This window comes from Silurus meridionalis, chromosome 15, assembly GCF_014805685.1.
Source record: "Silurus meridionalis isolate SWU-2019-XX chromosome 15, ASM1480568v1, whole genome shotgun sequence".
Taxonomy (NCBI): Eukaryota; Metazoa; Chordata; class Actinopteri; order Siluriformes; family Siluridae; genus Silurus; species Silurus meridionalis.
In genome coordinates this window covers 13,216,485-13,235,032 of record NC_060898.1, presented here as the reverse complement: position 1 = coordinate 13,235,032, position 18,548 = coordinate 13,216,485, and the positions used below count along the sequence as shown (strand labels likewise).

Sequence of the window (18,548 nt, the reverse complement as noted above, 5' to 3'; positions counted from 1 at the left end):
TTTGATTTTAAGTTTATATATAAGTCCAAAGTGTTGTCACTGCCAGTAAAGTAAGCCAAACATTAAAACAAACCTATCAGAGTGCTAGCAAAACAATTGTGAGACAAAATGAAGTATTTGGTAGATTTGAATAAATAGACATTGCACTGTTGAGCTCAGAAACAACAAAAGGCTAGGAAGACAGGTTATGGTAAATGAAAGGAACTGTTCGTGATCCATATGATATTGACCTTATATCACAAAACATATGCTGACAGAACTGGCTTTCTTGTGTTTATTGATGATGCAGAACAATGAATTCTGTATCAGATTTAGACAAATTCTTCAAAATTCTTTGGATGGCAATCCAACTCTTTTTAAGGCAAAGAAGTGGACTGCTCTGCAATGGCCAAGTCAATCAAATGACCGTAATCTAATTCAGCAAGTATTTCTCTTGCTGACGGCAAAACTAAAGAACACGTAGGAACAGAGGACCTCTGCAGTAAAGTGCTGATAGAGCTTCACCAAAGTTAAAACCCAGTTTTTGATCATAAACATGGATTCCAGACTTCAGGCAGTCACTGACTACAAACAAATTGCACACGTTTTAAAAATTATCACATATTTTATCCAATTACTTATGATCAGTGGGCAGGCTAAACATACAAAGTGCTAAAATTCCAATGCAATTCGCACATTCATAACAGAATTGTTTTCACAAATCAGCTATTTGTGTGGGTTTTTTTTATTATATATAAACACCTCATTAACAGTAAAAAAGCAAAACAAATCAAAGTAGATATAAAATAATTTCAGACATTTAATACTAACTTATACTATGCTTTACTTTACAGAAGACACTTAAAAACAATGTTTTCTTAGGATTATAAACTGAGCTGAGTTCACATCAGGCCGAGGTTATTAATGGCTATTGATCAGACCGTGGTGTCAGATTGTGTTAGATGGATGCGGTGAAAGCCACAAGAAATTTTTAAAAAGCTGAGTAAAAAACAGACATATGATCTGTTGATAAACTCCTACCTCTTCGTGCTGCTCCGCCTTCAGGCTGTGACTGAACAGCTGTAGATTCAGGCGTTTCCTCTCTTTTTTTGCACGCTGGAGCTCATGCTTCTGTTAGATAGAAAAAGAAAGCAGATGATTAGCTTTGTGCAGTGCAGTAAAGCATGGGGTGAAGAATTTCGCATGCATTGGAGGCCAATTAGGATACAAATGGGGATTACATGATTCATCCTAATTCAATCCATCCTCAGATTCAATGGTGTGTACATAATGATAAATCTCATGGGGGTTCACCAGAAAATGATGCCACAAATTTATATTGACTTTTTTTATGTAACACTTTATGACTGATGCATTTTTGTCTAACCAGTTTCTACTTCAGTGGTCAGAAATAAAAGCATCAGCACTAAGATACTTAGTCGCTCTCCAAACCATGTAAACCAGATCTTCACAGAGCTTGTTGTATGCACAGGGGCAATGCAATGCTGGAAATGGTTTGAGTTTCCAATTTCAAGTAAATGCATAATTTTACAAATGCACAACACCATATAGTGTATGATATTTTACCCAAATATCAAAGAACTTATACATAACTATTTGATACCAGTTGTATGATACAGTGGTAAACTCTTCACTATATCACAGTGTTCTAAAGTAGCAACATTGAAACACATAAAGTAGTAATTTCTGAATTGTCACCTTTGTTCAGTTTTCTTATTAACCTTAATTGGAAGGACATTTGTAAATGCACAATCAGATTGTTATACCGCTGTACTCTATATAGCAAAATATTGTGGACATCTGAAATGAACACCAATATGAAATGGCAAAAAGTTGGAAACACTCAATTGAATGGTATGCCTTTGTTTGCTGTAGAATTATGATCTTCACTGAAACTTCTTCTTTCAGCTTCTCCCATTAGGGGTCGCTACAGTGGATCATTTATCTCCATACTACACTTTCCTCTACATCTGCCTCTTTCACACCAACTACCTGCATGTCTTCCCTCACCACATCCATTAACCTCCTCCTTAGTCTTCCTCTTTTCCTCATTACTGGTGGCTCCATCCTCAGCATTCTCCAAACAATGTCCCCCATGTCCCTCCTCTGCACATGTCCAAACCATCTCAATCGGGCCTTTCTCACCTTGTCTCCAAAACGTCCTACATACTCCCAATGAAAATCTCAACATCTTTAGCTCTGCTACCTTCAGCTCCACCTCCTGTCTTTTACTCAATGCCACTGTCTCTAAACCATACAACATCGCAGATCTCACCCCAGTCCTATAAACTTTCCCTTTTACTTTTGCAGATACCCTTCTATCACAAATCACTCCTGCCAATCTTCTCCACCCACTCCACCCTGCCTGCACTCTTTTCTTCATTTCTCTAACACACTTTCCATTACTTTGCACTGTTGACCCCAGGTACCCTGCAACCGCACCACTACACTGTCCTCCCTCTCTTTCACACATGTACTCTGTCTGACTCCTACTGACTTTTATTCCCCTTCTCTCCAGCACGTACCTCCACCTCTCCAGGCTCTACTCAACCTGCTTCCTACTCTCACCACAAATCACAATATCATCTGCAAACATCATAGTCCATGGAGACTCCTGTCTGACCTCGTCCGTCAACCTGTCCATCACCACTGCAAACAGAAAAGGGCTTAGAGCTGATCCATTATGCAGTCCAACCTCCACCTTGAACCTGTCTGTTGTTCCTTCTGCACACTTCACTGCTGTCACATTGTCCTTATACATGTCCTGCACCACCCTCGCATACTTCTCTGACACAACTGACTTCCTCATACAATACCACAACTTCTTTTTTGGCACTCTGTTGTACGCTTTCTCTAAATCCACAAATACACAATGCAACTCCTTCTGACCTTCTCTATACTTCTCCATTAACATTCTCAAAGCAAATATTGCATCCGTAGTGCTCTTCCTCATCATGAAATCATACTGTTGCTCACAGATGGTCACCTCTTCCCTCAGCCTCGCTTCCACTACTCTTTCCCATAACTTCATGGTGGTACTGATCAACTTTATTCCCCTGTAGTTAATGCAGGTCTGCACATCCTTCTCCATTCCTCAGGCATATTCTTACCTTCCAAATTTTCCAAAAACTCCTTTGGTCAACAGTAGCCTAATTTCCACCCGTAACCTGTTGGCTAACAATACCTGTGGCGATCAACAGAGCTCTGACCCAAGCCGAAATAAACAACACCAGTCAGCCTTCGTAGGCATCAGTGTCCAGCATCACTAATGGTCTCATGGTAACTCTGTCACGTTCCAAATTCAGTCTAAGTTAAAACTTAGTTAAATCTAAGTGAAGGCTTCGATGACCAAGTTCATATTAATGCACATGGTTACAAAAGGGATTTTCAACAACTATATCTGGTTGTAATGGTCAGGTGTCCACATACATTTGGCTACACAATGCAACTCTAGTTAGAATCAGAAACTGGTTATTGCACTCCAGACTACCTTGATAATGCTCTTAATAACACTTAATATGGCAAACTGTAATATATGAACAAACTTACTTGCTTACAGGCTTACTCAAGCTAACATTTCCTCCAGGGCACAAAACCCTTTGGCCTGCATAAACTACAAATGAGCTCCACTTTGTCACCCTTCATTTCATGTGCCAAAAAAAGAAGAGAGCTATTAAAAGCAATGCACCGCTTTCAGCCATCATGCACATCTTACACTGCCTAAAATCAGTACAAGCATCATTAAAAAATGAAGAAACAATCAGCAGCATCCAGCCGTAATCATGGTCTGGTAAATACCTGTTTAATGGGATGGCAGTAATTTAATATGCAGTGTGTATTGATTAAGCATCACTGAGAAGTGAGAACTAGATAAAGCACTGTCTTTGGGTTTCATTTTAATGGGTAAGGCTGAAAGAGCATACAGTATATGCTCATCTTTTTTTGCCACAGAAAGCTGTATATAGTAGAACAATTATTATTACACATTTTAAATTGCAATATTACTATTACTATTATTGTCGAATAAGCAGGGCTGGTATTGGACAGATGTTTTTTTTTTTACTTTTAAAAGATGAAGATTTAAAAAAAAGGAGGTGAAAGATACAGTTCTAAAGATTTTTTTTAATGAGTCTCACAAGCTCGAGGTGTGAGTTTCCATAATGTTAGTCAAACCATTTCAATGCTCAATGCTAAATTTTTTCCTGTGAATATGAAAGATATATGTATCTAAAGAATACTTTAACACTCTTAAAACAGGTGTACAATTTCAGCCTTTTTGCTGGTAATAAATTCAATCAGGGACACTGATTCAGGCTCAATTCCTTCATTACTTCATTTGTTATAGAAAGCATTTTTTATAGACTAAACTTTTAAAGCAGTGATAGTCTTTTAATTTAAACACAACGCTATTAACTGAAGCAGGCATCTGACTTGCAACATTATGCAGCTTTGACAGGCGTAACAGTAACCCGGGAGTAAAAAAAAAGAACACCAAATATTGGTGTATTATCTCACACTTTGCTTTTAGTGAATGATTCTTTTGCATGCCTGTATAACTGAAGAACAGGGCACATTTTAAGGAGTTTTTAAGGAGCTTCTGGTTTAGTAGAGGACTTTCAAAGCCGCTCATTGTCGCTCAACTCTGACTAAATGTTCAGTCGCCTGCTAACCACTTCACATGTCAAAGTGCATCAGCTGCCCTGCTTCTGTCTGACATCCTCATGGTGATCAGAGTGAACTGTGCCTCTCCGTTTGTCAGATGCAGCATCAGCACCAACATGACAGCTTCTGTACAACAGGAAACTGAACACAACATGGCCTGGCACAAATCTACTGTGAGGGCATTTATTTGTGAGAATGCAGCTGGGAACATTCAGGATGTCATGTTCCATCTCATCAGACCACCAGTACAAATCAAATAAAAATCCATTGTAGTCTGATCTACACCTTAGTCCAAATACAGTTGATCTGTCAAGAGAGGTTAGTCATCTGACATTTACTTATTTAAATTTACACCTGAGCTATGCTATGAAGCCACTGAAATATGTCTGTGAATTGCATATATTGCATATTTACATGCAGTTCTTCAGTGACTTAAACAAATATTATTAAAACCGTACCGTTTTGCTGAGTACTCAAAAGTTAACGTGTAAAGGCAGAAATCTTGCAGAAATGAAAACAGGTTTTTTTTGTACTCACAAAAATCTAATAAAAGCCAAGTCAAGTCAAGTTTATTTCTATAGTGCTTTTCACAACAAACATTGTCTCAAAGCAGCTTTAAAGAAATCAACAGTTAAGGTGAATGGTGTGCATTTATCCCTGATGAACAAGCCGTGGCGCCTGTGGCAAGGAAAAACTCCCTTAGATGTTATGAGGAAGAAACCTTGAGAGGAACCAGACTCAAAAGGGGAACCCATCCTCATTTGGGTGACATCAAGAGTGTGTTCATAAATCTTTCAACAATACAGAACATTGGAGAGTGAGAATAAGCTCATCTATACGGTTACTTATGCCATGTCACATGTAACTTTCATCAAAATAGACACTTTTTACAACCATGAATCAGCAATTTTAAAAACACAACACATTAAACCTTAAGCTGGATAGGCTACAACAGTAGAAGTCCACTTCAGCGTAAACTACTATCCAGCAAGAACTGGAATCTGCGCACAATCTCACAGAAAATGTGAATGGACAATGATACAATGTCTTTGTGAAAAGTACTATAGTAATAAACTTGAATTAAATTTAATTTAATTTAATTAAATTGAACTAAAGATTGAAAAATAGTATGAAGGTGATGTTTTTCCATTTTTCAAATGAATATGTTCAACATGCTTCACAGTTCTGTGTACTCAGTAGAATTTTAAATGTGAAAATCCTGGGAGATCAGCAGTTTTTTAAACCCAGCACATCTGGCACTAACAGCCATGCTACTGTCAAAGTCACTGAGATTACATTTTTTTTAAATCACATGATGGTGATTCTGGCGCTTTTCAGTCTGCACTGTCAACTCTTTTGCCATTTTGCTCTAAACCGGGCATAGATATTTTGAGGAGGTAGGAAAGTTAATTTTTTTTACAAATATAAAATGGGCAGCCATGTGCAGGAAAAAGATGACAAATCAACATCGAGCATCACCGTTACCCTGACCAGAATCCAGAACAAAGTCCTGCTAACAACCATCTGCAAAAAGAGAGAGATAGAGAGAGTGAGAGACAGTAATTAAGACTGACACTCAAAGCTGAACCTTAGCCCTTGGCCCTCATTCCTGCAGATGCTCAAAGAAGCTCTACTCATTTGTGCACATTCACCTCCCCCCCACCCCATAAACATGGCACAATTGAGTTTCAAGATTCAGGGTTTAGGTGAAATTAGGTTTTGCAACATTTTAGTGAAAAGGGTACAAGATTAAATTGGCAAGATGATGAAAAACAGCATCTAAAAGAGCTTAAAAGGTCTTCCTTATTCCTTATTGTAGCTGTATTATTCTTAACTGTTATAAAGTGTGTTTTTAGCATTAAACCTCATCCAATAGTCATTAGTATTCATAACACAGACTTCATTAGCAACATTCATTAGTTTTCTAAGAACCTTCTACATGAACAAAGAAGCTTTTTTTAAATCATATTTTTTGGTTGAAAAATGAGGAGTCGTATCAACAAAAATGAGCATAAATTTTTTTTCAATAAATTGCATTGATCAGGCATAACATTATGGCCACTGCCTAATATTGTGTTGGTCCCCCTTTGACCTCCAAAACAGTCCTGACCCATCATTAAATTGTAACAGCACTTTGAGGTACAGCAGCAATCTTGGATCGAACCACACGGGCCAGCCTTCATTCCCCATGTGCATCAATGAGCCATGACGCTTATGTCGGTTCACCACTGTTCCTTCCTTGGACCACTTTTGAGAGACACTGACCACTAAAGACCGGGAACATCACACAGGGGCTGCAGTTTTGGAGATGCTCTGACTCAATCAAATCAAACTCATATCCTTACACTTTACCATTTTTCCTGCTTCTAACACTTTGAGGACCCAAACCTGTTCCAGCATGACATTGCCCCTGCGCACATAGTGACCTTTGACTTCAATCCTATTGAAGACCTTTGAGATAAATTGGAACACTGACTGCACCCCAGGTCTCCTTACCCTGCATCAATATCTGACTTTACTAATGCCCTTACAGCTGAATGAGCACAAATCTCCAGCACCACACTCCAAAATCTAGTGCAACATCTTTCCAGAAGTTATTATTAAGAGGTTATTATAACAGCAAATAGAGACTCGGTGTGGACAGAGATGTTTAAAATGATGTTCAAATCTTATCAGACAAACTTTTGTCTATATAGTGTATGCTATAAACTCAAAACACTAATGACTACCTACCTACCTACCTACCTACCTACCTACCTACCTACCTATCTATCTATCTATCTATCTATCTATCTATCTATCTATCTATCTATCTATCTATCTTTCTATCCATCCATCCATCCATCCATCCATCCATCCATCCATCATTTTTTTTTGCTATCTATCTCCTGCTCAGTAAAGTGCTATATGCATCATCCCAAATCCCATACTAAACAGTTATGGAAAATAATGTGCCCCCAGCTGTTATTCATGTAATGGAACAGCTTCTATATAGCTATTTTAGGATTGAAAGCTACAATCCAATTACAGTGTACAACTCATCTTGCAAGATATAGGTTAGGTTTGTGATGTAAACTGAATATAGTGACACTAACTTGGCTCTGTTGACTAAGGTTTATGAATGAACTGAATTATTTCAATTAAATTCTAGTCTATTTTTATAGCACTTTTACAAAACATAGGACACTGCCTAAAAGCAGATTTTCACAGATAATGCGTTAATAAATAATTAATAAGATTGATCTTTATAGGGGTAGGTTTATCCCTAATAAGAAATCTGGTAGTGAATGTGGTAATAAATAATAATAATGAAACTCCCTGAGATGGCATAAAGAAGAAACCTTGAGGGGAACCAGACTCAAAAAAAGACTCAAAACTCCATTTATTACATCTAAACATTGTTGAGGTGTGCAGTGATGGTGATCAGCTGCAACCTGTAGTCCTGAGTCAGTGTAGCAGACTATCATATCTAAACATATTTAATTTGGGCAAAGAGAACACTTGTGCTGTATGGATAAGGAACAAAGGTTTCATTTGATTGGAGTAATGAAATGCTTTTATATAATTAATGAAAGGAACATCAAACATGAATATGACGCAGACCAGGATGGAGATGAATGAATTTCCTAATTTAAACAACACAGACTCTGAAAATAAAGGCTTCTGGAGAGGCATTTTGAATGATGCATCAGTAACTATGTGTAAAAAATAGATTTTGTCGATAATGAACTGAAAAAACAAACAAAAACTAAAGGGGGGAAAAATAATTCCATGATATTTGACCTTTAATAACCTCAAACAAAGACAATGAAGTTACAGTCTTCAGTGAGCAGCTGCCTGGTTGGTCCCTCAGCACCGTAAAATCACTGCCACATTATTCCTCCCTCTGAGATTTGGGCTTCATATAGGAGGCCAAGCATAACATTTCTGCAAGTTTGCATTGTACCACCAAAACAAGCTCCAATAATAAAAAGCAGTATGTGTGTAAATATGCATCTCGGCTCCTATGCGATCACTCAGTCAACATCTGAACATGTTGGGTCAGCGTCAATTTCCGCTCGAGAGGCAGCTGCAATTTCGCACGCGATTGAGGTTGTAAAATAGACAGGCAATTCATTTATTTAGACACTCAATTGCTCTTCCACCAGGTCAGGAAGGATGGGAATTTACTGCTGTGTCTTTAATTAATGTCTCTAAGCATCAAGTGATAATTTGTGTCCTGTTTCCAATGTCACTGACTAAATGTAAATTGTAGAAGGCAACAAAATTTATTTGTGTCATATTATTGTTATATATGGTCATTCTAAAATTCCACAAATGAACTTACCAATCTAAGAAAATTTCAAGCTTGAAATTAATACAAAATAGTCTTAATATAACTCTTTTTAAATTATAATAATCTCATAATAAGAAATATCATTGCTGAGACTTTTTTTTGAGCTAGCAACCCTGATGCTGGACCTTACCACACTAGAATGTCTGTGCGAGGTATTTAGTATAAATGACCATGAGTTGATGAGAGGACACTTTATCCACAGAGGCTAGTTCATATTACACAACTATAAATGCCCAGAGACGTCTATGCCAAACCCTGATATCCAGTGTGTCATCTTTAATCCATGATATTGTCCTGTCCATGTCAGCTTCTAAGCCACATCTGAGTCATGAAGGGGATTAAATAAAATTCCAAGAGTAAATCTGGGTTCGCTGATATTTTAGGATATTACGATGAATGCAACTGTGGCTGCAGAACAACTGGACAGTAACTGCTTTATAAATCCGCCAATAGGCACCCAGCAATATATTGTCATTCATTTGGCACATAACAGCTTGTTAACTGCTATTTGGTCGCTGATTAATAAGTAGGATTTCAGTATCATAGTCTGCATGTAAATCCTAATTACTATTTTTTACTGATTTATTTAAGAGCAAACAAACCCATCAGAATATAATATTATATGAAACCACAATCTGTTTCTCATCAACACTGGCTAAGGTAGATAGCTAAAGCAGCTTGACGTATTATTTTCTCCAAAATGTCACAATTTTACAAATAATGCCTCGGTTGTATCATTGGCCAGTGGCTGTAATCTACTTACAACACTGACACCAGCATTAGTGTACTTAATGTGCACCAAATTTTATCTTAACTGGTCATACAATTCCTGTTAGACAGTTATTTAAATTGAACTGTCTACCCAACAAGCATTTAAAGTTTTATATTACATGCAATACATGCAAGTTATAATAAGTTACAGAAGCACCATTAGTGCTTGGACTCCGTAGCATGAATAACACATAAAAAGAAAAAGGAGAAAGAAAAAGAAAAAGAACAATCCTCTTGCTTGGCCCCTTATAAGCCTCGTCACGTGTTCCTGCGGCACAAGTGGCTCTGCTCTGTCTGGTAGAAACCGCGCCTTCACACTGACATTTGAGAAGGAAATTGAAAGTGATGTGGAGAAAAGGTGAGCTGATTAAACTTACTAAACTCTGGCATGCTGAGATTTTGTTTTTCACCTCCCGCTCGAGAATCTGACACCTCTTCCTCCTCTCACTCACTTCAGTTTCCTGTTGGGGAAAAACACAGCAAATCTCAGTCTTTAAGGTTGACTTCTGAGGTTTCAACAACTGATTTGAGCAATCTTTAATCGCAACACATCACAATGTTTTAATAGTGAGAATAAAGATTAAATACCTTTTTATACACACACACAAACTGTAGTTGAACGTATCCCATTTAACATGGTACAGAAAGACAATATGGATCATTTATTTCCACATTGTTACTGTTTTAATTATCTAACCTACAGCTTGGACTGAATTTTGTGAGTCATCCTGGATAAAAGCAGCAGTCGAGGGAATAAACTGAGAACAGCCTTAGAAGTTTTCCACTTTTTGCTAACATTACCATCTGTAGTAATGTACCTTTGGAGACATGGGACTGAGACATTTATTCATCTCAAACAAAAGAGATCAATATGGCAGTGCTATAGTCATTTAGTTTGTCCGGCTTTCTTACTTCCTCATTTATCCACTCTGCTCAAACAGATCTTTAGCTTTTATGCTAATTTTGCTAACTAGCCGAGTTGAATTTCGTTAACTGGATTTCTCATTAATACAACATGATTATCGCTGGAAAGCTGAAAAAAGATTTTAGGAGCAGAAACTTGGACATCAAATCGTTTGTCCTGTTAAATGTTTTATCTGCTCTAAACAACTCCCCTTCTGACACCACAGAAAATACAGCATGAATCAGTAAACTACAGGGTCTAGAATCCATTCATATATCAGAAAATAATAGATATTATATTTTATTTGATGTTTTCAGGATGGTTCTGCTTTTTATATCAGGTTTTATTCACTATGCAATTGACAACACAAAAAATGCAAATGTAATTGATGCATGACTAAGATGTAAAACTGTGAGTTACATAGTGGATAAAGTCTTTAGTGCTCATGACGTAAAAAGCTTTACAGCAGCCAGTGTCTGTGTACATCATCAGTGCGTGTGCGTGTATGCCGTTGCTATAGAAACCTCTTCAGGTGAAAACAATAGCCATGAAAGCAAACAGCTGGGCTAATGTTTACTTACAGCTTTTCTAGCTAACGGCTGCCGGGTAAAATCATGCACATTTAGTCAAGCGTGATCAGAGCTGCATGGAAATACTGACAGCTGCACATTTCATACAGTCGTTAAACACTCGTCGTTAAACAAATTCAGGCAGGTGATATGTTAATATTCATTATAACAACATAACTAAATTGTAAACTAAAAAAAATGGAATCTCTGTGTACGTTTAGAGCAATTTTTGCTTATTGTCAATGGCCTATTGTGGCATTTATTTATTTTTTTTATATATTTTAAAATAGAATTGCTTAAAGTGTAGCTTCTTGCATAGATTATCTGGAAAAATGTAATTATGCATGTATTATTTTCATTTAAATTATTGCACAGTTTTTAAAGAGCTGTATCTTAAAATGAATGCATGTTTGTCAATGTGGCTGATGATTGTATTTGGAGCATTGCTCAAGGAGCCACGCTAGAATTAGGATTAGTCAGAAGTGTCTCGTCTGCATTAGCACTGTACTTTAGTGAGAGTCTCGGGAGAGCGAGACGAGACTCTACACGGAGACGGCGTGGGATTTAGAAACAGACATGCAGCATGCCTTCTTTTCTCAGCAGCCCCATCTGAGCTCAGCCGAGCGAGGACAAGAGCAACAAGAGAGGAGGAGGAAAAGGAGATGGAGGGTGGAAATGAGGATGAGGAAGATCCAGAAAAGAGCTGCCATCAGCGCCGGCCGCCTCCGCCACTGTCTGAGACGTCACACCCACACGAAAATAAAGTTAACTCTCTAGAAAGTCAACGTCAAGATTTTTGCCACGCCCCTTTCCAGCTCTATCTCAGACACAGAGTTTTACCCACATTAACATCATGCTTTAAACTTAAAAGTGCCCCTGAAATTACAGTTGATGTTTTAGGGTTTGTCTTTTGAACCAAAGGAGGTATATTATTTTAATTATTTTTAAAGCTTGCCAGGAAGGGCAAAGTTAATTGGAATTGATATCTTGGACAATATCAACAAAAATGTTGGCGCACACCAGGCTAGTAGTTTATAATATGTTTATTTTAAATGTTTAGATTTGGAGAAACACAAACAATATTAGATTGATTAAAAAATATAAGTTATGTGGCTTTCCACCTCTTAAAGATATTTAAAAGACAATAAGTTCACAGGGATCCCACAGGACACAGCAAAAAAGGTTTTAACTATGACGTGAGCTTTTGTTTGAAGGACATACATGTAACTTTATTGCAAATAAAGGCCTTGTTGTTTTACATAAAACCACCAGAAGGACACTATTCCCCAGGAAAATCATACAGTCATTCTAATAAAAGAACTTCATTCTGACTAGCAACAGAACGACAGTGATCCACAAATTTGGAACACTAAACAGACAGATATAGAAAGCAGCACTGTGTTACACTAATAGTAACAGTCTCTCAGTTGTAAGGACACCAATACAAATAAAAAAATAAAAAATACATGTTTAATTGTGTTCTTGTTTTTATTTTATCGTTCATCCCTTCCAGAAAAGAATATTCATACTGTAATATATAACATACTTATTTATTCTGTACTTATATATTTGTATACATTTTTATTTCAATAGTAACAAGGTGGAGTTTTGTACATGATTTTTTAAACAAATGTAATATTAACTTGGCGCTGTTCAATGGTGAAAAACGCAATCACTATCTGCTGAAGAAAATGACTGAGCAGCTCTGGGGTTAAGGGCCTTGCTCAGGGGCCCAAGAGTGGCAGTTTGTTGTAGCTGGGATTTTAACTCACGACCTTCAGATCCAAAGTCCAATGCTTTAAAAACTAAGCTACCACCTCCCACAACTCTCTATTTATACACAACCAGGGCTTCTTCAGCAGGAGCAAGTAACATTGCTTTATCTACCACTAAAGCATCAGAAGCCTCCTGGTGTTGTCCCTGCAGCTCTCTGTGACCATCAGACTATCTAGCAATCGACACCATTTCAAACAAGAACTGCAAAACTCTACAGTTATGTGGTACAGGTTATCATTCAGAGAATCAGAGAATCAGGTAAAAAGCAGTTTTGGTTACTTTACACTTTCTGGAAGGTTTTGCACTATCCATATGCCATCAAAATATGTGAAGAGTACATATCTTTCCCTGAGACGATAGTTTCCTCTCTGAAACATCGGAATCATTTCTGAACAAATGCTTTGTGTGTTATTTAAAATATACATTTAACAACATTTACATTTTTGCTTCTTCTCTATCTGTAGACAAGGGAATCCAAAATCCTGTCTGTAGTAATCACACCAATTACAAATACAATACAGAGATTTTTAAATCTGAACTACTCCTTTAATCTCAGACCCGCATGACATTGCGTGACTCTGCATGACCTCGTCTTTCTCCATCTGCTTCCTGTCTGTAAATCTTCTCTTTTTGTCTCTCTGCTACACTTGCTGTGAAACCATAGCTGTCTCAGAGGCATGAATTTGTGAACAAGCAGTGAACAAGCAGAACAGCAGTGTGGCCCATCAATTACACAAGAATCCTAAGTAATAAGCCTGTTTAAATGTAAATTTCAAATGTTCAAATGTAAAAGAGCAAATTTAATTCACACCCAAATGTACACCCAAACTTAGCATCTAATATGTACGGCATATCCAAGAATTCATTACTTTTCTAGCTATAAAGCTAATGTAGCTAAAAAAACAATAGAATTCTATAGCCAGTTTAGCATCATACATTCATCAAGTTGATCAGTAATTTAAACCAAATTTGTATACAGTCACATTTAAAATTGATGCCACACTCATAAATTCAGGACTGCACAAAAATCATTCGAAATATCTGCTCAAAAAAATTAAATAAAAAGATTTCTTTCCACACTAAATCATAATCATGAGAAGATTAATTGTTTAAATCAACAGTACTTTACATTTTATTTCCCATATTTACATTACATTTTCACAGTATTTACATTTCCTGAAGAAAATGCGAATGGTGCTTGACAGTGCAAAACTCGTGATCAGATACGCTTCCTTGTCAGTGCAAAGTGCACAAAGCAGTTATCCTTTTTTTGCCACATGTCTATGTTGCCCATTATTTTCCAGGATGTGAAATCAATGACTTCGTGTGCCATCGAATGAAGGTACAAAAAGAAATTCTGGAAACAAAAAGCTAGTCTGGGATTCAGAATAAGGTAAAGGTGTGGTTTAATGCTTGAATTGATTTGGATAATAATATTTAATTAATAGCACAGTCGGTGTAGTCCTGGTTATAGAGTTACAGGCTGACATGATAAAGCGGAGTTACTGCTGCCACCCTACAATTAAATTTTCCTATAACAGCACATCCTGTGTGGCATGTCTCTTAAACACCGCAATTTTCCAAGATTTACTATTGCTGCTTTTTAGCCATTTACATAGTTACATTTATTGTTGCTGCATGACCATTAGTTATAGTTCTTAATTTTTATATTTCTCCCATCAGTCTCCATACCCCCCTGTCCTCTGCTTCTGCCTTTTTTCAACCCAACTACCTGCATGTCTTCCCTCACCACATCTATAAACCTCCTCCTTGGTCTTCCTCTTTTCCTCCTTCCTGGTGTCTTCATCCTCAGCATTCTCCTACCGATATACCCCATGTCCCTCCTCTGCACATGTCCAAACCATCTCAATCTCGCCTCCCTCACCTTGTCTCCAAAACATCCTACATGCGCTGTCCCTCTGATAAACTTATTTCTAATCCTGTCTATCCTCATCACTCCCAACGAAAACCTCAACATCTTCTACTACCCATGGCAGAAAATTGTATTAGTGAACAACATAATCAATATAATTCAAACACACAAACACACACACACACACACACACACACACACACACACACACACACACACACACACACACACACATATATATATATATATATATATATATATATATATATATATATATATATATATATATATATATATATATATATACAATTCAAAATTGCTCTGTAAGGCAATTATGTGATGCTGAAATGAAAACTACAAGAATGAAAGTAACTTCAGATATGCCCTGCTTCAACAAGAAACACTATATACATTTTGTTTTGGCTGAACTAATTATACACCTGAAGCTCCATGACTATATGTAATATTTTGCAGCCAAATATTTAAAAAGTCTCCTTGTAGAAGAAAAACTGCAAAGCTGACAGTGTACTTACAGACACTCTGAGACAACATATGAGACACGAGTGTTGCTCTCTCATGGAGGTTTCCTCTATAACCATGGCAACCAAACAGCTGCTGTGAAACGTTTCGTGTTACAAGGTCCGAGAAATGAAACCCCGAGCTGATCGATCGGACGTTAGACACAAAACAAAACACATGACACACAAACCACAGTGAAAGTGAGTGTTTATGAGTTTTGGACATGCACACTCAAGTGGGAATGATATATAGTGATATAAATGTCTATGTATTAATTATACATAAGGGTAGAGCAACTTGAGCAATTTTTCTCTCATCCAGAGCTGCTCACATGCTGCAAAAACAAATGATGAAAAAGATTTTTTTTTTTAAATAAAAACAAAAGCAGGGAAGAAAAATGGGAAAGAAAAAATGTCTACCTGTGTCAGTTTGTTTTCTACAGCATCTTGACTGATGGATGAACATATTCCTTTCCTCTCTTCTCGTTCATTCTGCTGCTTCCTCTGGGTGTGTTAATGTCAGTGTGTACTGGGCCTGCGTATCTCTCTCTCTCTCTCTCTCTCTCTCTCTCTTTCTCACACTCATTCTCTCTCTGCAGAGCTCCCCCCACCATGCATCATGGCTGCCCCTGCATCCTCCTCCCACCTCCCACCTCCCCGATCGTGTGTGCGTGCGTGCGTGTGTGTGCGTGAGTGTGTGTGTGTGTTTATGTGTGTGTGTTTATGTGTGTACAGAGAGGTGATAACAAACGAGGTTTCTCAGGGAGTGGTGAAGTCATGGCCCTTCTCCTATTGTGCCAAAAGCCACCAGAGCTAACTAGGGTGCCTAATTAGTCAGATTAATGCCGCTCACCCACTCACTCGCTGTGCACAGTATTAAAAAAAAGGAAAGGACAGAAGAGGAGAAGCTCTCTTTCTTCCTCTCTGGAAGCATCTGTTAGAGAATGTGAGCAAGAGGGAAATCCCACAAAGTCTGCTCTGCATGACGAGGTGTAAAACGATGCCATACGCGGCTTTAGTCCAGCTGCAGCACTGCCACAGGAGGCGTCACAGGCAGAAAATGTGATAGAAATGTGGTTCTACTTTTGGACGATGTGGAAATGATTCGTCTGACAGAACGGAATTATTGAAGGATCATGTAAAACAAGGTGAAAACTATTCAACCTCTAAGTGAAGAATATTCAATATCTGATACACTTCGAGGCAAATGGCATCATAAGTATAAAAATAGGACATTGTTTTCCTATAAAATTTTAATTACCTGCTAAATAAAATATTAATAGAATGTTTAAGAATGTGTCAGACACGTTCCAAAAAAAGTTGGTCTGCAAATCAAACTAATATACTAAATGCTGTATATTTTTGCACTACCTGTTAAAAGCTTGAACACACCTTCTCATTCAATAGTTTTTCTTTTATTTTTATTGCTTTGGATAATTTATATTAATACTGAAGACACTGAAATTATGACAGAACAATTATGGAATTATTTAGTCAACAAAAACATGATTCTTTAAATAGCTGCCTTTTGCGTTGATGACAGCTTTGCATACTCTCAGTCAGCCTCATGATGTAGTCACGTAGAATGACAATCTTGAAGGAGTTCCCAGATGTGTTGAGTACTTGTTGGCTGCTTTTCCATTTTCACTGATCTAATGTCAATTCCTTGTGTTTCTTGGCCCAAACAAGTTTTTTCTGCTTATTATAATTCCACAGTAAGGGTTTCTTTGCTGCAGTTCAACCATGAAGGCCGGATTCTGATTCTGAGTCTGAACAGTGGATGTTAAAATATGTCTGCTACTTAAACTCCGAGAAGCATTTATGTAAATCTGCAGTTTCTGAGCCTGGTAATTCTAATAAACCAATCCACTGCAGCTGAGGTAGCTCTTGGTCTTTCCTTTTCTGGGACGGTCATCATTAAAGCCTGTTTCATCATAGCGTTTGATGGTTTTGGCAACTGCACTCTAGGATACATTTGAGGTTCTTGGGATTTTTAAGATTGACTGGCCTTGATTTCTCAAAATAATGATGGACTATCTTTTCTTTTTACTTACCTAAGTGTCTTGCCATAATATGCATTTGTACAGTAGATGTTGAAGCACTAAAAGGGTATTGACTCTGTACTCACAGCTGATGGTCTAAAGCAAATCAAGAAGGGAAGAAATGTCACAAATTAACTCTTGAAAGGCACACATGTGAACTGAAAACCATTCCGAGTGATGGAATCTGATAAACGAATGCCTTAAGTGTGCCAAGTGCCAACTAGTGGACAATCTAAAATACAAGTAGCCCCCTGGCTTACGATAGATATGCTTTCCGATGACCCCATCATAATTGAAAATAGCGTCAAGACATGACCTAGCATACCCAGGAGTCTGGTGATCAGCATGGGGTTGTAATTTAACAAATTACAGTAACTAATTTAGCAAATCAATTTATAGTACTGTAATGTATAACCTTTACAGTATATATGTATGTTGCAGTGGGTGCATGGACGAGCACCGGTTCACGAGTAGAAGGTGGAGCCAGACGTGCTCTGTTTCAGTTTCTGGTGACGCTGATAAAGAGGAAAAGTAAAAAAAGCAAAATTGGGCTTTGAAACACAAAAAAACCCAGAAAAAAATATGCACTGTAACACCGAGACAACTGGACGCTGTTGACCGCTAGTGTGAGTAAGTCTTCTCACAAGGCTGGAGATGCGCTCCTCCTGGCAGGGTCCCAACTCATCGTATGAAACTTAAAATAGCGTAAAGTTTTTAAATGTTTTGTATATTTTCTTTTTTATATTTTGTATCGCTATCTTCAGAATCAGAATCAGAAAGAGAAACAGCTTTATTACCAAGTATGTTTACACACACAAGGAATTTGACTTGGCAACAGGAGCTTCCAGTGCAGGAGGAAGTACAGATATAATATAACAAAATATAAGTGAAACAAACAATTAAATAATGCACTATATACAAAAGTAGAAATATTGTTTAAATGAATGTACAGATATGGTATTTACAGGTCCGCAGTTTACAAATGTACCATTCCGATCCTTTGTATAAACGTGTCAGTTATGATGACCAATGTGTAGTTATGAATTTTTTAATTGTTTATGTTGAGTATAGCCTGCGGGAAAAAATGTTTTTGTGCT

At 37.4% G+C, this 18,548-nt stretch overlaps 1 protein-coding gene across 5 annotated transcripts in view; it reads right to left on the bottom strand.

Annotated features, from left to right (window-relative positions):
- rimbp2a (RIMS binding protein 2a) overlaps positions 1-18,548 on the bottom strand; it is a 65,788-nt gene that overhangs the window by 27,346 nt on the left and 19,894 nt on the right. For 4 of the 5 annotated variants that reach the window (XM_046868460.1, XM_046868463.1, XM_046868459.1 and 1 more), the window contains exons 3-4: positions 10,147-10,230; positions 1,021-1,110 (exon numbers count right to left, since the gene is read on the bottom strand). The gene's annotated coding sequence lies outside the window, so the exon portion shown is untranslated. Of the gene's footprint in view, positions 1-1,020; positions 1,111-10,146; positions 10,231-15,829; positions 15,879-18,548 lie in introns of those variants that run through there. The other variant, XM_046868465.1, reaches the window with a different exon arrangement.